At 44.1% G+C, this 25,406-nt stretch overlaps 1 long non-coding RNA gene across 3 annotated transcripts in view; it reads right to left on the reverse strand.

Moving 5' to 3' along the window:
• LOC146009372 (uncharacterized) overlaps positions 1–25,406 on the reverse strand; it is a 172,478-nt gene that overhangs the window by 104,847 nt on the left and 42,225 nt on the right. Inside the window, exon 4 of one of the 3 annotated variants that reach the window (XR_014444647.1) lies at positions 16,477–16,697. The exons of the other annotated variants lie outside the window; for them this stretch is intronic. This is a non-coding gene — a long non-coding RNA (uncharacterized LOC146009372). Of the gene's footprint in view, positions 1–16,476; positions 16,698–25,406 lie in introns of those variants that run through there. 3 annotated transcript variants of the gene reach the window in all.

Here is a 25,406-nt window from a genome sequence, read left to right on the forward strand (position 1 = left end):
TATATATATATATATATATATATATATATATATATATATATATATGGTACTTGTGTATTTTGGCGGCGCCCATCGCATACCATAAGGCATGCGATGGTATGCGATGCGACGTGATATCGCGCGAAATTGTATGCCATTGTATATGGCAGTGGTTCCCAACCCTGGTCCTCAAGTACCCCCAACAGTGCATGTTTTGCAGGTCTCCACACAGAATCACAAGTGCTATAATTATCTCCACCTGTGGATCTTTTCAAATGTATTTGAATAATGAGTGCACCTGCCGGGTGACCTGGAAAACGTGCACTGTTGGGGGTACTTGAGGACCAGGGTTGGGAACCACTGGTATATGGCATACAATGCGATGCGATTAAACATTGTATAAGCACCCTAATGGGTGCTTACAATGTTAAATGCACCCCCACGCCACCCCCCACTATAAACGTGGCGGTACGCATCCTCCGACCTTTTGATACCCCCACTATCCACATCGGCGTGGAGTTGAGAATAGAAAGTGTGGCGAGCGCAGCGGGCCACCGAACCCGAAGCGTGGCGAGCGCAGCGAGCCCCGCTAGGGGACACTGACACCTGTGAAGCCCGCGAGGGGACGCGGATACCTGTGAAGGTATCCACGTCCGCTCGCCACGCTTCGGGCTCGCTGCGCTCGCAACACTTTCTATTCTCAACTCCACGCCGACGTGGATAGTGGGGGTATGAAAAGGTCACACAGCAAATGGCAGTAATGGGGTATACACATGTGGCAATTATAACCCCAATCGCTTAGAAATGAAGTACAAATCGCTCTGTGTGTATGGCCCTGGCCGACAGCGATGCGTGGTCCTGCGAGTCGCTATCACCCGCAGAGACAGACAGCGCATGCAATGTCTATCCTGCTAGATCACAGGGATTTGCCTATAAACAATAGGCAAAAGCCCGCTTAGCACAGATGGCTTAGCAGACATTGCGAGTGCATTGCTTCATGTGCTGAGACCTGCGGCATCCCTTGTGTACGGGACTTTACAGTTAAATGTAGTAATAATATACCTCCCAACTGTCCCGCTTATCGCGGGAACGTCCCGATATTTTGGGACATTCCCGCGTCCCTCCCTCCACCGGCAGTGTCCCGCGGCAGGGGGGGGGGCAGTTGGGAGTCCCCCGCCCCGTGGTCTGTGAATAGATGCTGTGCGCATGCGCACAGCATCTATTCTTGCAGGCAGAGGGGCTGGGGGCTGACCAGCAGCTCACAGAGCTGCTAGGCTTGCCCCCACCGCGGCGAGAAACGGGGGCGTGGCCTCGCGAGAGCGCCACAAGTATAGGCCACTCCCCTTTCCAGCAGGCCACGCCCCCTAAATTTGCCGCGCGCCTTCGGCGTGCACACCGTCCCGCCTCAGCCAGCCCAGATGTTGGGAGGTATGTAATATCCATGTTATAAATATAAGCTTATTTACTTCCTGTTCAGTCTGCTCAGTCTTTATCCAAACTGGGGGCAAATCTCTTTTCACTGTAAATTTCCCATTCACCACACAGGACACCGGTGAGTTTAGGAAACCGCAAGAATAATTTTGTGTCTCAACTATTTTGCTGTTATTATTTATAAGGTTGAAGGGCCTGCAAAATATAAGTACATATAGTCTTGTTATAATCATATCATATACTACATAGTCACAAAATACGTCACATAGACAAATAATACAGAGGTCCGTATTCAATCTATTTTACTATTTAACCCTTCTGCAACTATATTGGCTTAACATCTGTACTGGAAGTTCTACCCTCCCCCCCGTACAGCACCATTCATATTACCACATCACATAAGCAGGGCACTACTGTCAAAACTCAGTTCCCACCGGGAGAATGCAGTGTTAAGGAACCCATGTTTAGGGCTGTGGTTAGTCTCAAGAAGAGGTGTGGCCAACCCACACATTGGTTTTCTTATCCATTAGAGAAAACATAGTCTGGTCCTCTTCATAAACATGTATATAGTAAATACTACTAGTGCATGTATGATAGTTAATGTACCAGATTAATAACAGCAATGCACTATAAAGAATGCACCATAGTCTTGAGTAATATAGGGTAACATATGCATCATGCATAATTCAGGTGCACAGTCTGGAACCAGATCCTTAGGTTTTTCTTCCCCCCCCCCCCCCCCTTCACAAGGCAGTGGGGCCCACCAGGGGGCTTACCCTGTACCTCTGTGGACCAGTCCAGCCCTGGCTAAAGAGCTTCAGGCTCCTACCCTGTCAGTCCGTCCACTGGTACCAGCCAATCAGCTCCTAACTGTCAAGTTAGTCTGGGCATGACAAATGTCAGTTAGGAGTTGACTGACTGCTGCATTATCACCTCCCACTTTATCACATAACTAGGCTTAATACATCTGCCCCTGGGAAAGGTGGCTGGTAATGGTCCCAGGCACCTTAGTGGCCAATAAAGTTGCACTGGGGTTCCTTCTCTTGTCACTTATGTTAAGCAGGTATTTCCAGCATTGGCCATGGGTGGCGCTGTTGATCATTTATGTAAAGTAACCTCATGGGGCCCAGAGCTACAGTTAGCTGATGGTAAGCACTGTGGCGCAGTGCTAATGACCGTGCCTGGGAAGCCAAGGGCCGCCGGTTCGAGACCCACCTTGTCTCTCGATGTGAGTGAAAGCAATAATAATAGCTAAAGAATAGGTTTCCCCTCACATTGGGTACCCTGGTGAGTCTCAGACCTGCACAGCATCCCAGACACACCTTTTTATTCCTGACAACAAAAAATGATTTAATTGTAGCTCTTATTATGGGAATTTTTTATCTCTGTATTTTCCACGTTGTTATTATCACTAGCGCTGCTACATGTCGCTCTATTTAGATCTCATGGTATATGATTTTGGCTTAGCAGTTGTGTTTTAGAGCATTATTGGAATTAATAGATATAATATACATCTCAATTTGAATTTCTGTATAAATCACTGTTGTGAGAAGTAGATGTAGACTACAAAATATTTTTTTTTTATATTCCTGCCAGTGGGAATTTTACATATGTTTATTTTCTAAGGAGCCAGATTTTTAGCAGAGCAGGTGGGGTCGCGTGCCCCATGAGCTATATGTGATACCCATACGTGCATGAAGCCAATTTACTACCTTGCCCTGGGTGAGGAATTTCCTAGCTTCAGCCCTGAACCTGCAGGTATAGTGACGTTTGTTGTGACCTGAGTGCCGCCAAGTATTGCAGCTATATATATATATATATATATATATATATATATATTCCCCAATAGTGGTATGGCACCTAAATTAAATACACAGTCACTTCAGTGAAGCAAAGAGGAGTTCATCCAATAATTGTTTATTTGATCCTTCAATGAGTTGTCACAGGTAACATGGTAATATGGAAACATCCCAACGTGTTTCGTCTTTAGAAAGACATCATCAGGGGATCAATGTTACAATCTTTCAGCTGATATGGAATTTCATATTATCCTGAAGAAGGTCATGAAAATCCTTTTCCTTTTTTTTTCTAATCCTAATTTCCCAAAAATTCTCCAAAAGAGTTTTTGATACTGGAATAAGTATATACTATATATATATATACCTATAGGTATGCCTGTTAGGCCAATCCCTATAGGGCTAGTACTGTTACCAGTGAAACAGTTGGGAATCTGTTCATCTGGGAGTAATAGCAGCAATTTGGGCCTCTTCAGAGGACCTCTTTCTCCTACAAGGATGGCCAGCAGAATAGCATAGCATTCTGCTGCCTACTTAAGGATAATATGAAATTCCATATCAGCTGAAAGATTGTAACATTGATCCCCTGATGAAGTCTTTCTAAAGACAAAATGCATTGGCACTTTTCCAAATTACCATGTTACCTGTGACAACACATTGAAGGATCAAATAAACAATTATTACACACCTTAAAAAGAAATAAATTCTAAGTATATTGTGTATATATATCTTTTAACACTAACATACACAAACAGGTTAGACTCCTGTTCATGCTGCCCCCTCACCTTGTTTCCGAGGCAGTGGGGAACCCCTTGTACCCATGTCCAGTACGGCCCTGTATATATTTAGCTAATGAAATTAGCTGTATATAATTAGCTAATAAAACTACTATGGGGCATAAAATTAGCTAGGACACTATGGGGCATACGTGAATACAATGAATTGTTGTCACAACAAATATACTGTAGCACAAAAACGGTACTAGGGCGCTACTGTGGGGCACACAATAAGCCATTGGCACTATTTTTTAGACATGACCTGGGTGCACTACTGGGGGCATATTGTGACTTTGGTAGCTACTGTGCATCATAATTTATTTGTTTTAAAAAGTTTAATTTTGAATTCTCTCTCTCTCTCTCTCTCTATATATATATATATGGTACTTGTGTATTTTGGCGGCGCCCATCGCATACCATAAGGCATGCGATGGTATGCGATGCGACGTGATATCGCGCGATATTGTACATTGGCATACAATTTTAAAATTGTATGCCATTGTATATGGCAGTGGTTCCCAACCCTGGTCCTCAAGTACCCCCAACAGTGCATGTTTTGCAGGTCTCCACACAGAATCACAAGTGCTATAATTATCTCCACCTGTGGATCTTTTCAAATGTATTTGAATAATGAGTGCACCTGCCGGGTGACCTGGAAAACGTGCACTGTTGGGGGTACTTGAGGACCAGGGTTGGGAACCACTGGTATATGGCATACAATGCCATACAATGCGATGCGATTAAACATTGTATAAGCACCCTAATGGGTGCTTACAATGTTAAATGCACCCCCACGCCAACCCCCACTATAAACGTGGCGGTACGCGTCCTCCGACCTTTTGATACCCCCACTATCCACATCGGCGTGGAGTTGAGAATAGAAAGTGTGGCGAGCGCAGTGGGCCACCGAGCCCGAAGCGTGGCGAGCGCAAATTACTACCTTGCCCTGGGTGAGGAATTTCCTAGCTTCAGCCCTGAACCTGCAGGTATAGTGACGTTTGTTGTGACCTGAGTGCCGCCAAGTATTGCAGCTATATATATATATATATATATATATATATATATATATATATATATATATTCCCCAATAGTGGTATGGCACCTAAATTAAATACACAGTCACTTCAGTGAAGCAAAGAGGAGTTCATCCAATAATTGTTTATTTGATCCTTCAATGAGTTGTCACAGGTAACATGGTAATATGGAAACATCCCAACGTGTTTCGTCTTTAGAAAGACATCATCAGGGGATCAATGTTACAATCTTTCAGCTGATATGGAATTTCATATTATCCTGAAGAAGGTCATGAAAATCCTTTTCCTTTTTTTTTCTAATCCTAATTTCCCAAAAATTCTCCAAAAGAGTTTTTGATACAGGAATAAGTATAATCTATATATATATATACCTATAGGTATGCCTGTTAGGCCAATCCCTATAGGGCTAGTACTGTTACCAGTGAAACAGTTGGGAATCTGTTCATCTGGGAGTAATAGCAGCAATTTGGGCCTCTTCAGAGGACCTCTTTCTCCTACAAGGATGGCCAGCAGAATAGCATAGCATTCTGCTGCCTACTTAAGGATAATATGAAATTCCATATCAGCTGAAAGATTGTAACATTGATCCCCTGATGAAGTCTTTCTAAAGACAAAATGCATTGGCACTTTTCCAAATTACCATGTTACCTGTGACAACTCATTGAAGGATCAAATAAACAATTATCACACACCTAAAAAAGAAATAAATTATAAGTATATTGTGTGTATATATCTTTTAACACTAACATACACAAACAGGTTAGACTCCTGTTCATGCTGCCCCCTCACCTTGTTTCAGAGGCAGTGGGGAACCCCTTGTACCCATGTCCAGTACGGCCCTGTATACATTTAGCTAATGAAATTAGCTGTATATAATTAGCTAATAAAACTACTATGGGGCATAAAATTAGCTAGGACACTATGGGGCATACGTGAATACAATGAATTGTTGTCACAACAGTGAACTGGGGCACTGTTGTGGGGCATATTATGACCTGGATTTGCTATTGTGGAGCATATTCTTACACCAGTGCTCTACTGTGTGCTCTAAAATAAAAGAAAAAATATACTGTAGCACAAAAACGGTACTAGGGCGCTACTGTGGGGCACACTATAAGCCATTGGCACTATTTTTTAGACATGACCTGGGTGCACTACTGGGGGCATATTGTGACTTTGGTAGCTACTGTGCATCATAATTTATTTGTTTTAAAAAGTTTAATTTTGAATTCTCTCTCTATATATATATATATATATATATATATATATATATATATATATATATATATATATATATATATGGTACTTGTGTATTTTGGCGGCGCCCATCGCATACCATAAGGCATGCGATGGTCAAGTACCCCCAAAGTACCCCCAACAGTGCATGTTTTGCAGGTCTCCACACAGAATCACAAGTGCTATAATTATCTCCACCTGTGGATCTTTTCAAATGTATTTGAATAATGAGTGCACCTGCCGGGTGACCTGGAAAACGTGCACTGTTGGGGGTACTTGAGGACCAGGGTTGGGAACCACTGGTATATGGCATACAATGCCATACAATGCGATGCGATTAAACATTGTATAAGCACCCTAATGGGTGCTTACAATGTTAAATGCACCCCCACGCCAACCCCCACTATAAACGTGGCGGTACGCGTCCTCCGACCTTTTGATACCCCCACTATCCACATCGGCGTGGAGTTGAGAATAGAGTTGAGAATAGAAAGTGTGGCGAGCGCAGCGGGCCACCGAGCCCGAAGCGTGGCGAGCCCCGCTAGGGGACACTGACACCTGTGAAGCCCGCGAGGGGACGCGGATACCTGTGAAGGTATCCGCGTCCGCTCGCCACGCTTCGGGCTCGGTGGCTCGTTGCGCTCGCCACACTTTCTATTCTCAACTCCACGCCGACGTGGATAGTGGGGGTATGAAAAGGTCACACAGCAAATGGCAGTAATGGGGTATACACATGTGGCAACTATAACCCCAATCGCTTAGAAATGAAGTACAAATCGCTCTGTGTGTATGGCCCTGGCCGACAGCGATGCGTGGTCCTGCGAGTCGCTATCACCCGCAGAGACAGACAGCGCATGCAATGTCTATCCTGCTAGATCACAGGGATTTGCCTATAAACAATAGGCAAAAGCCCGCTTAGCACAGATGGCTTAGCAGACATTGCGGGTGCATTGCTTCATGTGCTGAGACCTGCGGCATCCCTTGTGTACGGGACTTTACAGTTAAATGTAGTAATAATATACCTCCCAACTGTCCCGCTTATCGCGGGAACGTCCCGATATTTTGGGACATTCCCGCGTCCCTCCCTCCACCGGCAGTGTCCCGCAGCAGGGGGGGGGCAGTTGGGAGTCCCCCGCCCCGTGGTCTGTGAATAGATGCTGTGCGCATGCGCACAGCATCTATTCTTGCAGGCAGAGGGGCTGGGGGCTGACCAGCAGCTCACAGAGCTGCTAGGCTTGCCCCCACCGCGGCGACAAACGGGGGCGTGGCCTCGCGAGAGCGCCACGAGTATAGGTCACGCCCCCTTTCCAGCAGGCCACGCCCCCTAAATTTGCCGCGTGCCTTCGCCGTGCACACCGTCCCGCCTCAGCCAGCCCAGATGTTGGGAGGTATGTAATATCCATGTTATAAATATAAGCTTATTTACTTCCTGTTCAGTCTGCTCAGTCTTTATCCAAACTGGGGGCAAATCTCTTTTCACTGTAAATTTCCCATTCACCACACAGGACACCGGTGAGTTTAGGAAACCGCAAGAATAATTTTGTGTCTCAACTATTTTGCTGTTATTATTTATAAGGTTGAAGGGCCTGCAAAATATAAGTACATATAGTCTTGTTATAATCATATCATATACTACATAGTCACAAAATACGTCACATAGACAAATAATACAGAGGTCCGTATTCAATCTATTTTACTATTTAACTCTTCTGCAACTATATTGGCTTAACATCTGTACTGGAAGTTCTACCCTCCCCCCCGTACAGCACCATTCATATTACCACATCACATAAGCAGGGCACTACTGTCAAAACTCAGTTCCCACCGGGAGAATGCAGTGTTGAGGAACCCATGTTTAGGGCTGTGTTTAGTCTCAAGAAGAGGTGTGGCCAACCCACACATTGGTTTTCTTATCCATTAGAGAAAACATAGTCTGGTCCTCTTCATAAACATGTATATAGTAAATACTACTAGTGCATGTATGATAGTTAATGTACCAGATTAATAACAGCAATGCACTATAAAGAATGCACCATACTCTTGAGTAATATAGGGTAACATATGCATAATGCATAATTCAGGTGCACAGTCTGGAACCAGATCCTTAGGTTTTTCTCCCCCCCCCCCCCCCCCCCCCCCTTCACAAGGCAGTGGGGCCCACCAGGGGGCTTACCCTGTACCTCTGTGGACCAGTCCAGCCCTGGCTAAAGAGCTTCAGGCTCCTACCCTGTCAGTCCGTCCACTGGTACCAGCCAATCAGCTCCTAACTGTCAAGTTAGTCTGGGCATGACAAATGTCAGTTAGGAGTTGACTGACTGCTGCATTATCACCTCCCACTTTATCACATAACTAGGCTTAATACATCTGCCCCTGTGAAAGGTGGCTGGTAATGGTCCCAGGCACCTTAGTGGCCAATAAAGTTGTACTGGGGTTCCTTCTCTTGTCACTTATGTTAAGCAGGTAGTTCCAGCATTGGCCATGGGTGGCGCTGTTGATCATTTATGTAAAGTAACCTCATGGGGCCCAGAGATACAGTTAGCTGTTGGTAAGCACTGTGGCGCAGTGCTAATGACCGTGCCTGGGAAGCCAAGGGCCGCCGGTTCGAGACCCACCTTGTCTCTCGATGTGAGTGAAAGCAATAATAATAGCTAAAGAATAGGTTTCCCCTCACATTGGGTACCCTGGCGAGTCTCAGACCTGCACAGCATCCCAGACACACCTTTTTATTCCTGACAACAAAAAATTATTTAATTGTAGCTCTTATTATGGGAATTTTTTATCTCTGTATTTTCCACGTTGTTATTATCACTAGCGCTGCTACATGTCGCTCTATTTAGATCTCATGGTATATGATTTTGGCTTAGTAGTTGTGTTTTAGAGCATTATTGGAATTAATAGATATAATATACATCTCAATTTGAATTTCTGTATAAATCACTGTTGTGAGAAGTAGATGTAGACTACAAAATATTTTTTTTTTTATATTCCTGCCAGTGGGAATTTTACATATGTTTATTTTCTAAGGAGCCAGATTTTTAGCAGAGCAGGTGGGGTCGCGTGCCCCATGAGCTATATGTGATACCCATACGTGCATGAAGCCAAATTACTACCTTGCCCTGGGTGAGGAATTTCCTAGCTTCAGCCCTGAACCTGCAGGTATAGTGACGTTTGTTGTGACCTGAGTGCTGCCAAGTATTGCAGCTCTATATATATATATATATATATATATATATATATATATATATATATATATATATATTCCCCAATAGTGGTATGGCACCTAAATTAAATACACAGTCACTTCAGTGAAGCAAAGAGGAGTTCATCCAATAATTGTTTATTTGATCCTTCAATGAGTTGTCACAGGTAACATGGTAATATGGAAACATCCCAACGTGTTTCGTCTTTAGAAAGACATCATCAGGGGATCAATGTTACAATCTTTCAGCTGATATGGAATTTCATATTATCCTGAAGAAGGTCATGAAAATCCTTTTCCTTTTTTTTTTTCTAATCCTAATTTCCCAAAAATTCTCCAAAAGAGTTTTTGATACTGGAATAAGTATAATCTATATATATATACACCTATAGGTATGCCTGTTAGGCCAATCCCTATAGGGCTAGTACTGTTACCAGTAAAACAGTTGGGAATCTGTTCATCTGGGAGTAATAGCAGCAATTTGGGCCTCTTCAGAGGACCGCTTTCTCCTACAAGGATGGCCAGCAGAATAGCATAGCATTCTGCTGCCTACTTAAGGATAATATGAAATTCCATATCAGCTGAAAGATTGTAACATTGATCCCCTGATGAAGTCTTTCTAAAGACAAAATGCATTGGCACTTTTCCAAATTACCATGTTACCTGTGACAACTCATTGAAGGATCAAATAAACAATTATCACACACCTAAAAAAGAAATAAATTATAAGTATATTGTGTGTATATATCTTTTAACACTAACATACACAAACAGGTTAGACTCCTGTTCATGCTGCCCCCTCACCTTGTTTCAGAGGCAGTGGGGAACCCCTTGTACCCATGTCCAGTACGGCCCTGTATATATTTAGCTAATGAAATTAGCTGTATATATTTAGCTAATAAAACTACTATGGGCATAAAATTAGCTAGGACACTATGGGGCATACGTGAATACAATGAATTGTTGTCACAACAGTGAACTGGGGCACTGTTGTGGGGCATATTATGACCTGGATTTGCTATTGTGGAGCATATTCTTACACCAGTGCTCTACTGTGTGCTCTAAAATAAAAGAAAAAATATACTGTAGCACAAAAACGGTACTAGGGCGCTACTGTGGGGCACACTATAAGCCATTGGCACTATTTTTTAGACATGACCTGGGTGCGCTACTGGGGGCATATTGTGACTTTGGTAGCTACTGTGCATCATAATTTATTTGTTTTAAAAAGTTTAATTTTGAATTCTCTCTCTCTCTATATATATGGTACTTGTGTATTTTGGCGGCGCCCATCGCATACCATAAGGCATGCGATGGTATGCGATGCGACGTGATATCGCGCGATATTGTACATTGGCATACAATTTTAAAATTGTATGCCATTGTATGTGGCAGTGGTTCCCAACCCTGGTCCTCAAGTACCCCCAACAGTGCATGTTTTGCAGGTCTCCACACAGAATCACAAGTGCTATAATTATCTCCACCTGTGGATCTTTTCAAATGTATTTGAATAATGAGTGCACCTGCCGGGTGACCTGGAAAACGTGCACTGTTGGGGGTACTTGAGGACCAGGGTTGGGAACCACTGGTATATGGCATACAATGCCATACAATGCGATGCGATTAAACATTGTATAAGCACCCTAATGAGTGCTTACAATGTTAAATGCACCCCCACGCCACCCCCCCCCCCCACTATAAACGTGGCGGTACGCATCCTCCGACCTTTTGATACCCCCACTATCCACATCGGCGTGGAGTTGAGAATAGAAAGTGTGGCGAGCGCAGCGGGCCACCGAACCCGAAGCGTGGCGAGCGCAGCGAGCCCCGCTAGGGGACACTGACACCTGTGAAGTCCGCGAGGGGACGAGGATACCTGCTTCGGGCTCGGTGGCTCGCTGCGCTCGCCACACTTTCTATTCTCAACTCCACGCCGACGTGGATAGTGGGGGTATGAAAAGGTCACACAGCAAATGGCAGTAATGGGGTATACACATGTGGCAACTATAACCCCAATCGCTTAGAAATGAAGTACAAATCGCTCTGTGTGTATGGCCCTGGCCGACAGCGATGCGTGGTCCTGGGAGTCGCTATCACCCGCAGAGACAGACAGCGCATGCAATGTCTATCCTGCTAGATCACAGGGATTTGCCTATAAACAATAGGCAAAAGCCCGCTTAGCACAGATGGCTTAGCAGACATTGCGGGTGCATTGCTTCATGTGCTGAGACCTGCGGCATCCCTTGTGTACGGGACTTTACAGTTAAATGTAGTAATAATATACCTCCCAACTGTCCCGCTTATCGCGGGAACGTCCCGATATTTTGGGACATTCCCGCGTCCCTCCCTCCACCGGCAGTGTCCCGCGGCAGGGGGGGGGCAGTTGGGAGTCCCCCGCCCCGTGGTCTGTGAATAGATGCTGTGCGCATGCGCACAGCATCTATTCTTGCAGGCAGAGGGGCTGGGGGCTGACCAGCAGCTCACAGAGCTGCTAGGCTTGCCCCCACCGCAGCGAGAAACGGGGGCGTGGCCTCGCGAGAGCGCCACGCCCCTTTCCAGCAGGCCACGCCCCCTAAATTTGCTGCGCGCCTTTGGCGTGCACACCGTCCCGCCTCAGCCAGCCCAGATGTTGGGAGGTATGTAATATCCATGTTATAAATATAAGCTTATTTACTTCCTGTTCAGTCTGCTCAGTCTTTATCCAAACTGGGGGCAAATCTCTTTTCACTGTAAATTTCCCATTCACCACACAGGACACCGGTGAGTTTAGGAAACCGCAAGAATAATTTTGTGTCTCAACTATTTTGCTGTTATTATTTATAAGGTTGAAGGGCCTGCAAAATATAAGTACATATAGTCTTGTTATAATCATATCATATACTACATAGTCACAAAATACGTCACATAGACAAATAATACAGAGGTCCGTATTCAATCTATTTTACTATTTAACTCTTCTGCAACTATATTGGCTTAACATCTGTACTGGAAGTTCTACCCTTCCCCCCGTACAGCACCATTCATATTACCACATCACATAAGCAGGGCACTACTGTCAAAACTCAGTTCCCACCGGGAGAATGCAGTGTTAAGGAACCCATGTTTAGGGCTGTGGTTAGTCTCAAGAAGAGGTGTGGCCAACCCACACATTGGTTTTCTTATCCATTAGAGAAAACATAGTCTGGTCCTCTTCATAAACATGTATATAGTAAATACTACTAGTGCATGTATGATAGTTAATGTACCAGATTAATAACAGCAATGCACTATAAAGAATGCACCATAGTCTTGAGTAATATAGGGTAACATATGCATAATGCATAATTCAGGTGCACAGTCTGGAACCAGATCCTTAGGTTTTTCTCCCCCCCCCCCCCTTCCCCCTTCACAAGGCAGTGGGGCCCACCAGGGGGCTTACCCTGTACCTCTGTGGACCAGTCCAGCCCTGGCTAAAGAGCTTCAGGCTCCTACCCTGTCAGTCCGTCCACTGGTACCAGCCAATCAGCTCCTAACTGTCAAGTTAGTCTGGGCATGACAAATGTCAGTTAGGAGTTGACTGACTGCTGCATTATCACCTCCCACTTTATCACATAACTAGGCTTAATACATCTGCCCCTGTGAAAGGTGGCTGGTAATGGTCCCAGGCACCTTAGTGGCCAATAAAGTTGTACTGGGGTTCCTTCTCTTGTCACTTATGTTAAGCAGGTAGTTCCAGCATTGGCCATGGGTGGCGCTGTTGATCATTTATGTAAAGTAACCTCATGGGGCCCAGAGCTACAGTTAGCTGTTGGTAAGCACTGTGGCGCAGTGCTAATGACCGTGCCTGGGAAGCCAAGGGCCGCCGGTTCGAGACCCACCTTGTCTCTCGATGTGAGTGAAAGCAATAATAATAGCTAAAGAATAGGTTTCCCCTCACATTGGGTACCCTGGCGAGTCTCAGACCTGCACAGCATCCCAGACACACCTTTTTATTCCTGACAACAAAAAATTATTTAATTGTAGCTCTTATTATGGGAATTTTTTATCTCTGTATTTTCCACGTTGTTATTATCACTAGCGCTGCTACATGTCGCTCTATTTAGATCTCATGGTATATGATTTTGGCTTAGCAGTTGTGTTTTATAGCATTATTGGAATTAATTGATATAATATACATCTCAATTTGAATTTCTGTATAAATCACTGTTGTGAGAAGTATATTTTTTTTTAATATTCCTGCCAGTGGGAATTTTACATATGTTTATTTTCTAAGGAGCCAGATTTTTAGCAGAGCAGGTGGGGTCGCGTGCCCCATGAGCTATATGTGATACCCATAGCCAAATTACTACCTTGCCCTGGGTGAGGAATTTCCTAGCTTCAGCCCTGAACCTGCAGGTATAGTGACGTTTGTTGTGACCTGAGTGCTGCCAAGTATTGCAGCTATATATATATATATATATATATATATATATATATATATATATATATATATTCCCCAATAGTGGTATGGCACCTAAATTAAATACAGTCACTTCAGTGAAGCAAAGAGGAGTTCATCCAATAATTGTTTATTTGATCCTTTAATGAGTTGTTACAGGTAACATGGTAATATGGAAACATCCCAACGTGTTTCGTCTTTAGAAAGACATCATCAGGGGATCAATGTTACAATCTTTCAGCTGATATGGAATTTCATATTATCCTGAAGAAGGTCATGAAAATCCTTTTCCTTTTTTTTCTAATCCTAATTTCCAAAAAATTCTCCAAAAGAGTTTTTGATACAGGAATAAGTATAATCTATATATATATATATATATATATATATATATATATATATATATATATATATATATATATATATACCTATACCTATACCTATAGGTATGCCTGTTAGGCCAATTCCTATAGGGCTAGTACTGTTACCAGTGAAACAGTTGGGAATCTGTTCATCTGGGAGTAATAGCAGCAATTTGGGCCTCTTCAGAGGACCTCTTTCTCCTACAAGGATGGTCAGCAGAATAGCATAGCATTCTGCTGCCTACTTAAGGATAATATGAAATTCCATATCAGCTGAAAGATTGTAACATTGATCCCCTGATGAAGTCTTTCTAAAGACAAAATGCATTGGCACTTTTCCAAATTACCATGTTACCTGTGACAACTCATTGAAGGATCAAATAAACAATTATCACACACCTAAAAAAGAAATAAATTATAAGTATATTGTGTGTATATATCTTTTAACACTAACATACACAAACAGGTCAGACTCCTGTTCATGCTGCCCCCTCACCTTGTTTCCGAGGCAGTGGGGAACCCCTTGTACCCATGTCCAGTACGGCCCTGTATATATTTAGCTAATGAAATTAGCTGTATATAATTAGCTAATAAAACTACTATGGGGCATAAAATTAGCTAGGACACTATGGGGCATACGTGAATACAATGAATTGTTGTCACAACAGTGAACTGGGGCACTGTTGTGGGGCATATTATGACATGGATTTGCTATTGTGGAGCATATTCTTACACCAGTGCTCTACTGTGTGCTCTAAAATAAAAGAAAAAATATACTGTAGCACAAAAACGGTACTAGGGCGCTACTGTGGGGCACACTATAAGCCATTGGCACTATTTTTTAGACATGACCTGGGTGCGCTACTGGGGGCATATTGTGACTTTGGTAGCTACTGTGCATCATAATTTATTTGTTTTAAAAAGTTTAATTTTGAATTCTCTCTCTCTATATATATATATATATAAAAATTGTATGCCATTGTATATGGCAGTGGTTCCCAACCCTGGTCCTCAAGTACCCCCAACAGTGCATGTTTTGCAGGTCTCCACACAGAATCACAAGTGCTATAATTATCTCCACCTGTGGATCTTTTCAAATGTATTTGAATAATGAGTGCACCTGCCGGGTGACCTGGAAAACGTGCACTGTTGGGGGTACTTGAGGACCAGGGTTGGGAACCACTGGTATATGGCATACAATGCCATACAATGCGATGCGATAAAACATTGTATAAGCACCCTAATGGGTGCTTACAATGTTAAATGCACCCCCACGCCACCCCCCACTATAAACGTGGCGGTACGCGTCCTCCGACCTTTTGATACCCCACTAACTATCCACATCGGCGTGGAGTTGAGAATAGAAAGTGTGGCGAGCGCAGCGGGCCACCGAGCCCGAAGCGTGGCGAGCGCAGCGAGCCCCGCTAGGGGACACTGACACCTGTGAAGCCCGCTAGGGGACGCGGATACCTGTGAAGGTATCCGCGTCTGCTCGCCACGCTTCGGGCTCGGTGGCTCGCTGCGCTCGCCACACTTTCTATTCTCAACTCCACGCCGACGTGGATAGTGGGGGTATGAAAAGGTCACACAGCAAATGGCAGTAATGGGGTATACACATGTGGCAACTATAACCCCAATCGCTTAGAAATGAAGTACAAATCGCTCTGTGTGTATGGCCCTGGCCGACAGCGATGCGTGGTCCTGCGAGTCGCTATCACCCGCAGAGACAGACAGCGCATGCAATGTCTATCCTGCTAGATCACAGGGATTTGCCTATAAACAATAGGCAAAAGCCCGCTTAGCACAGATGGCTTAGCAGACATTGTGGGTGCATTGCTTCATGTGCTGAGACCTGCGGCATCCCTTGTGTACGGGACTTTACAGTTAAATGTAGTAATAATATACCTCCCAACTGTCCCGCTTATCGCGGGAACGTCCCGATATTTTGGGACATTCCCGCGTCTCTCCCTCCACCGGCAGTGTCCCGCGGCAGGGGGGGGGGCAGTTGGGAGTCCCCCGCCCCGTAGTCTGTGAATAGATGCTGTGCGCATGCGCACAGCATCTATTCTTGCAGGCAGAGGGGCTGGGGGCTGACCAGCAGCTCACAGAGCTGCTAGGCTTGCCCCCACCGGGGCGAGAAACGGGGGCGTGGCCTCGCGAGAGCGCCACGAGTATAGGTCACGCCCCCTTTCCAGCAGGCCACGCCCCCTAAATTTGCCGCGTGCCTTCGCCGTGCACACCGTCCCGCCTCAGCCAGCCCAGATGTTGGGAGGTATGTAATATCCATGTTATAAATATAAGCTTATTTACTTCCTGTTCAGTCTGCTCAGTCTTTATCCAAACTGGGGGCAAATCTCTTTTCACTGTAAATTTCCCATTCACCACACAGGACACCGGTGAGTTTAGGAAACCGCAAGAATAATTTTGTGTCTCAACTACTTTGCTGTTATTATTTATAAGGTTGAAGGGCCTGCAAAATATAAGTACATATAGTCTTGTTATAATCATATCATATACTACATAGTCACAAAATACGTCACATAGACAAATAATACAGAGGTCCGTATTCAATCTATTTTACTATTTAACTCTTCTGCAACTATATTGGCTTAACATCTGTACTGGAAGTTCTACCCTCCCCCCCGTACAGCACCATTCATATTACCACATCACATAAGCAGGGCACTACTGTCAAAACTCAGTTCCCACCGGGAGAATGCAGTGTTAAGGAACCCATGTTTAGGGCTGTGGTTAGTCTCAAGAAGAGGTGTGGCCAACCCACACATTGGTTTTCTTATCCATTAGAGAAAACATAGTCTGGTCCTCTTCATAAACATGTATATAGTAAATACTACTAGTGCATGTATGATAGTTAATGTACCAGATTAATAACAGCAATGCACTATAAAGAATGCACCATAGTCTTGAGTAATATAGGGTAACATATGCATAATGCATAATTCAGGTGCACAGTCTGGAACCAGATCCTTAGGTTTTTCTCCCCCCCCCCCCCCCTTCACAAGGCAGTGGGGCCCGCCAGGGGGCTTACCCTGTACCTCTGTGGACCAGTCCAGCCCTGGCTAAAGAGCTTCAGGCTCCTACCCTGTCAGTCCGTCCACTGGTACCAGCCAATCAGCTCCTAACTGTCAAGTTAGTCTGGGCATGACAAATGTCAGTTAGGAGTTGACTGACTGCTGCATTATCACCTCCCACTTTATCACATAACTAGGCTTAATACATCTGCCCCTGTGAAAGGTGGCTGGTAATGGTCCCAGGCACCTTAGTGGCCAATAAAGTTGTACTGGGGTTCCTTCTCTTGTCACTTATGTTAAGCAGGTAGTTCCAGCATTGGCCATGGGTGGCGCTGTTGATCATTTATATAAAGTAACCTCATGGGGCCCAGAGATACAGTTAGCTGTTGGTAAGCACTGTGGCGCAGTGCTAATGACCGTGCCTGGGAAGCCAAGGGCCGCCGGTTCGAGACCCACCTTGTCTCTCGATGTGAGTGAAAGCAATAATAATAGCTAAAGAATAGGTTTCCCCTCACATTGGGTACCCTGGCGAGTCTCAGACCTGCACAGCATCCCAGACACACCTTTTTATTCCTGACAACAAAAAATTATTTAATTGTAGCTCTTATTATGGGAATTTTTTATCTCTGTATTTTCCACGTTGTTATTATCACTAGCGCTGCTACATGTCGCTCTATTTAGATCTCATGGTATATGATTTTGGCTTAGCAGTTGTGTTTTAGAGCATTATTGGAATTAATAGATATAATATACATCTCAATTTGAATTTCTGTATAAATCACTGTTGTGAGAAGTAGATGTAGACTACAAAATATTTTTTTTTAATATTCCTGCCAGTGGGAATTTTACATATGTTTATTTTCTAAGGAGCCAGATTTTTAGCAGAGCAGGTGGTGTCGCGTGCCCCATGAGCTATATGTGATACCCATAGCCAAATTACTACCTTGCCCTGGGTGAGGAATTTCCTAGCTTCAGCCCTGAACCTGCAGGTATAGTGACGTTTGTTGTGACCTGAGTGCTGCCAAGTATTGCAGCTATATATATATATATATATATATATTCCCCAATAGTGGTATGGCACCTAAATTAAATACAGTCACTTCAGTGAAGCAAAGAGGAGTTCATCCAATAATTGTTTATTTGATCCTTCAATGAGTTGTTACAGGTAACATGGTAATATGGAAACATCCCAACGTGTTTCGTCTTTAGAAAGACATCATCAGGGGATCAATGTTACAATCTTTCAGCTGATATGGAATTTCATATTATCCTGAAGAAGGTCATGAAAATCCTTTTCCTTTTTTTTCTAATCCTAATTTCCAAAAAATTCTCCAAAAGAGTTTTTGATACAGGAATAAGTATAATCTATATATATATATATATATATATATATATATATATATATATATATATATATATATATATATATATATATATATATATATATATATATATATTTATATATATATATACCTATAGGTATGCCTGTTAGGCCAATTCCTATAGGGCTAGTACTGTTACCAGTGAAACAGTTGGGAATCTGTTCATCTGGGAGTAATAGCAGCAATTTGGGCCTCTTCAGAGGACCTCTTTCTCCTACAAGGATGGCCAGCAGAATAGCATAGCATTCTGCTGCCTACTTAAGGATAATATGAAATTCCATATCAGCTGAAAGATTGTAACATTGATCCCCTGATGAAGTCTTTCTAAAGACAAAATGCATTGGCACTTTTCCAAATTACCATGTTACCTGTGACAACTCATTGAAGGATCAAATAAACAATTATCACACACCTAAAAAAGAAATAAATTATAAGTATATTGTGTGTATATATCTTTTAACACTAACATACACAAACAGATCAGACTCCTGTTCATGCTGCCCCCTCACCTTGTTTCCGAGGCAGTGGGGAACCCCTTGTACCCATGTCCAGTACGGCCCTGTATATATTTAGCTAATGAAATTAGCTGTATATAATTAGCTAATAAAACTACTATGGGGCATAAAATTAGCTAGGACACTATGGGGCATACGTGAATACAATGAATTGTTGTCACAACAGTGAACTGGGGCACTGTTGTGGGGCATATTATGACCTGGATTTGCTATTGTGGAGCATATTCTTACACCAGTGCTCTACTGTGTGCTCTAAAATAAAAGAAAAAATATACTGTAGCACAAAAACGGTACTAGGGCGCTACTGTGGGGCACACTATAAGCCATTGGCACTATTTTTTAGACATGACCTGGGTGCGCTACTGGGGGCATATTGTGACTTTGGTAGCTACTGTGCATCATAATTTATTTGTTTTAAAAAGTTTAATTTTGAATTCTCTCTCTCTCTCTCTCTATATATATATATATATAAAGAAAAAGGGAACAGAGTGCGCTTATAGGTGAAGGTACACAACTTATTCCTCCGTTTTAAAAAATTTATTCAATAAAAGCCTTAACAATTCGGCTCATATAAAATACACAAATACATATAGTCATTTTGAAGATAACCATTAACGTAATGTACAATTTTTCCAATACAACAGCTGGCCCAACGCGTTTCGTCAACTACGTGACTTCATCAGGGGCATTCGATGACTTGGTTGACAAAGGTACAATTGCACTGTAAATAGTAATAAAATACGTCAAGGAAAATATGTATCACATTTTTCAAAATGATAAAGAATAAAAAAAGGTTGGAGAGGACAAGAGAGAGAGAAATCCAATAATTATTTAAAAACCGTCGGAATTATCAATAAACCAATGAATATGAATAATCATAATTAAAATCCTTACTATAATATAGCGGATTACCAGCGTAACAATATTAGAAAAAACAATGTTTTTAAACCGTTATTATTTAAAAACACCAGTGTTCTTAGACGGGTTTTTTAACCATACAGAGTAATCATCATAGAAATACTTTTTATATAGTTTACTCTAACGGCAATTAATAATATATACATATACCAATACAATAAATAAAAAAAGGTACCTTTATGCAGTATCTCAAAATGAATGGGTACAGAAAATAGTTTTTTTTGCAGGAATATATCTAGATGGAGAAATTTACAAAGTCTGGGGGTTAGAATTTTATTCCCCTTTTAATCCAATGCACCACCACCAGCACCGGATATAATTGGGTTGCAAAAAAAAAAAACGGTACATCAGGACTTACATTTCACCAGTTAACAGCACTCTTGTTATGACTGGCCCATACAAATAAACAGAGTTTTTTGTCCCAATAGCACTGAGTACACCCACTCAGTGGCAGATATCAACATCCAGGTCAGCTTCAAATACAAACATAAAGACCTAATCAGTCAGTATACATAGTGGGGGAACCTATATAGGACAGTGATTACAAGCAGGAGCATTATTAGCCCAAGCAAAAATAAGGAAGAAGGAAAAACCAAACAGTACTTACATAATGCTGTGTGACCAGGAAGTAACCTCTAGTGTATTCTCACTCTCACTTTTGGAGCTGAGCAGTACACATCTTTCCATTGGGCTACTAATTCCCCTTATCTATCTACAATTGAAAGTGGTCATTATAGCCGTATAACTTTGAATGGTTTCTCTATTTGTTTATCCATCTGTAAACAAGCTGGTGATTCCCCTTATCTATCTACAATTGAAAGTGGTCATTATAGCCGTATAACTTTGAATGGTTTCTCTATTTGTTTATCCATCTGTAAACAAGCTGGTGGACATTATGCTATAATCACCTAAGGACATCTCCTCTTTGTGAAATTTCTATATTTGGTTGGTGTCCAAACCCTAAACCATTGACTGTGTGACCATCGTTGCCTACTGTTGTATTGTGCCCCTGAGGAAGTCGTGTTCACGACGAAACGCGTTGGGCCTATTGGGCGCATTTCGACTGTTGACCTGAATTGTGTTTATGTCATTTTATACATTGTAAAGTGTATCAATTCGACCTTTGTTTATACTGCTATGCTCTGTGAGCAAATGTTTATTAAATTTTTCCTATTTTAAACCATACTGTCTTAAATAATTGAAAGGTCCTAGCGCACCCTGAAAACCCCTTTTCTCTCTATTTCTATACTGGGTCCTATCTAACAGGGGACCCCCTCAGGGTTGCTGCTTAACTAAATTCACTGAGCGCATTGTGTGGCCTTCTTTTTCTCGATATATATATCTATATATGGTACTTGTGTATTTTGGCGGCGCCCATCGCATCGCATACCATAAGGCATGCGATGGTATGCGATGCGACGTGATATCGCGCAATATTGTACAATGGCATACAATTTAAAAATTGTATGCCATTGTATATGGCAGTGGTTCCCAACCCTGGTCCTCAAGTACCCCCAACAGTGCATGTTTTGCAGGTCTCCACACAGAATCACAAGTGCTATAATTATCTCCACCTGTGGATCTTTTCAAATGTATTTGAATAATGAGTGCACCTGCCGGGTGACCTGTAAAACGTGCACTGTTGGGGGTACTTGAGGACCAGGGTTGGAAACCACTGGATTAGATCTATATCTGAGATCACAGGCCCCTATATATTTGGTTTCTCCCACAAAATCTGTTTGCAGATGATGTACTATTGACCCTCACTGACCCAAGCACTTCTCTACAAGCCCTACACAAAATTTGACAGGACTACTCCTTAGTTTCCTTCTATAAATTAAACTGTTCAAAAATAGAAGCACTTCTGCCTGGACGGAAGACAGGCAGGATGCAAAACCTACAAGCTCCTGAGTTCCCCGATTATATTAACCTCCCAGTGCCCTCTGAGATCCCCCCGGACAGAGCCCTTGACGCTGCGGAGCCGGAGAAGTCTGCCCTGCATCCCCGCGGGTTGCGGCCTACACACAGAGTCAAGCCGCGGCCTCAATTTCTGCTGCTACCCGGCGGCTGAGCTCCAGGTGCCGATGGCGGCCGAAAAAAAAAGAAACTGACACCGCCGGAGGAGGGGAGCCTTCCCCTGGAGGTGAGAGGTGTCCCCCCTACCTTTGGCTGCCCTCAATCCCCCTGTACGGCGGGCGGGGGGGCCCCGGGACCCTGTGCACCTCAGCAAGTCTCCTTGCTGCAAAGGCGGCCATCTTAGTTGGGGCAGGCTTACCAACGCCAGCCCAACACAGCCCGCAGGGGTGAAGGGGAGCTCCCATCACTCCCCTAACCAGTCTATTGGAGCACCACCCTCCCATAAAGAATAACTGCTGGTCCCCAAGAACCAAGTCACACATCCCTGTACCTGCTGGGTATTAAGGGTCAGTGGAGGGGAGAACACCTGCCTGGCAAACAAGCCCAACATCATCACGCCCCCCCCTCCTGGGCTCACCAGGGGTGCGGACCTACCAAGGTGACACTTGGCCGTGACCTCTAGGCACACCTTCTACACCTATCATCTGTGCCCCTGACTGTGGTTCTACAGAGATGGGCTCGGGACTCTCCCGTACCCTGTGCTCCATAGGAAATCTTGCCACCCTCTCCCGCATAATAAAAGCGGTTACCCCTGCTCCCCTGGGGTTCAACTCCCAAGCCCCGCATTGTCTCATCTGATCTCCTATATTCTGGAGTTACACGGAATCTTGGACCCCCCACCATATAGCCTCCCTGCCCTAGGCGGGAAAAGAGATATACCCGTCCCCAACAGGAGCTCTACTGGTTAGGCTCCTCCCCCGAACACTAGGCTATACCTTTAGGGGCGTTTAGATTCACACCAACCCCCGCCTCACCCCTCCTTTGACCCTCTGCGGGCTGCAACCTCTTCTCACCTTCAAGCTCTCACTCGATCCGCCAAGAGACTATACAAACAACGCACTACCCAGCCTGAAGTGCTCACCCCCCCTACGTTTTTCTGCCCTCGCGGATTCACCCCTTCACCTGCCCGACTAACAAAACATGATGTCAACCTGAAAACCACCCTCCACACCCCCTGGGTGCAACGAAGTAGCCCCTTTCCACCACTGGAAACACCAGCCCTCATCTCTCTCTACTATACACAAGCCAAACCCTGTCCTCCATAAGGGCCTCCTGCAGAGGATCGGTTGAAAATCCACACATTGTCTCAGGTCCCCCTCACATGCGGAAATCGGCCTCCAAAACACCTAAAAAAGGAGGCTCAGATATCTCTCAGCACTTCACCAGAGCCAATAAAAATAATCAACAGGGGGACTCCTCCTCCCCTCCTACTGAAACCATGGATAAGAGACGCCCATCATCCCCTGTCCCCTCTACCAAAGAAGACATCCTGGCTCTTCGATCCCTCATCACTGACTTCAAAGACTCACTTGAAACCAAACTGGATAAAGCAGTTGCCTCCATTAAATCCGATATATCATCTCTAGCAGCAAGAACCACCAAGCTAGAATCCCATCAAGATGGTCTCCAGAAGTCTCTGAATGACACGGGCAGGGACATGGACCACTTCATCTCCGAACTAAACGACCTCCGTACCAAAAATGAGGATCTCGAGAACAGGGATCGTAGAAACAACATCCGCATAAGAAACATCCCTGAGTCTGTCACTCAAGAAGCCTTAGAACCCTATCTCCACAGCCTATTTTCCTTCCTGACCCCCGACATCGGATCCCGAAAGCTACCTTTGAAAAGAGCACACCGTGCGCTTCGACCAAAACCGCGGGACAACGAACCGGCCCGTGATGTAGTCAGCCGCTTCTTGAGCTTCAAAGATAAGGAACTTATCCTATCGGCAACTAGAGGGAAAACATCCATTATCTACGAATCTTCTAAACTCCAATTCTATCAAGATCTTGCTCCACTCACACTAGCCAAAGGGAGAGATTTCCGAGACCTCACTGTGGCTCTCCGCGAAAAAGGAATCCGATACCGCTGGGGATTTCCATTTAAACTTATTGTGGACCTCAACGGTAAGACTGTTCTCATTAGAGATATGCGAGAATGCAAAGACTTACTCTCACACCTTGAGGAATCCACTCCCTCTAATGAGGACACCTGTGCACCACGTTAAGAATAGATCTCCCTCATAATCTAGTTTTGTTCCGCCTTTTAGGGCTCTAACCTTGTTTAGAATTAACCCTAAGTATTTGCTTCACATTTGGTTTACTTTAGCATGTTTATTTAGTATGTTCAGATATATGTTTATTGTACCCAACATAGTATATATTATCTATGATGTTTATGCTATATCTAGACAATGAGGTAATCCACATGGCGGCTGGTGCGGGCCGGGGCTGGGCGCCAGGGCGCTCGGTAGCTGAAGTGCTTTGACTCTACCCTGCTTTACTCAGCGGATAGCCCCGATGGCGTCTTGCCGCTGCCCCTCACCAGTCGCCTTAAACTCCTTATACCCTCTATTGTCTTCAATGCTAGTTGTTCCACTGTTCAATGCTTTTGCACTTCATACCCCCCTTCTGCACCCAGGGGTTGTGGCCACCCAACCGCACTCCTCTGTATCCCCCCACTTCTCTTTCCCCTCCCATCCCTCCGAGAGGTGACCCCAGTTCACAAAGTCCTCACCTCATTGGACATCCCTGTCCTAACTGCTGAGTACCCTCTCCCTGTGTAGAGGATACGTACCCAGTCCTAACCCCCTACCATCCCTACATACCTAGCCTTACCTCTTAAACACCGCTACCCCACTCCCAGCTACCCAACTTACCTACTCCTCCTGGCCCATCAAGACCCACTACCCCTCATCTTCTCCCTCCATAAATTCCTTTTTTTTTTTTCCTTTAACTCTACTTCTCCACAGTTCCCTCTCTCCCCCTTCCCCGCTCTAAGCACAAGATGCCACTAACCATTGCCTCCATGAATGTGAAGGGCCTAAACACTCCTCAAAAATGCTCTCTCCTATTCCGTACTATTCAAACAATGAAGGCGGATGTAGTTTTAGTCCAAGAATCTCATTTTCGAGAACCTGGGCATCCCTCCCTGCACTCTAGACACTTCTCCACTGTGTTATATTCCTCCTGCACAACCAAACATAATGGAGTCGCTATTTTAATCCATAACAGACTGCCTTTTTCGCTGAACTCCGTGTTCAAGGACACGGACGGTAGATACATCATCGCAACTGGTCGACTGGGTCCCACGGAGGTTACTTTTGCCAATGTATACGCCCCCAACAAAGGACAACAACGCTTTTTCAAATCTTTCTTTAATATCTTACACAACAAAAAGAAGGGCTATTTAT

This window comes from Crinia signifera, chromosome 1 (genome assembly GCF_055691185.1).
Source record: "Crinia signifera chromosome 1, ASM5569118v1, whole genome shotgun sequence".
Taxonomy (NCBI): domain Eukaryota; kingdom Metazoa; phylum Chordata; class Amphibia; order Anura; family Myobatrachidae; genus Crinia; species Crinia signifera.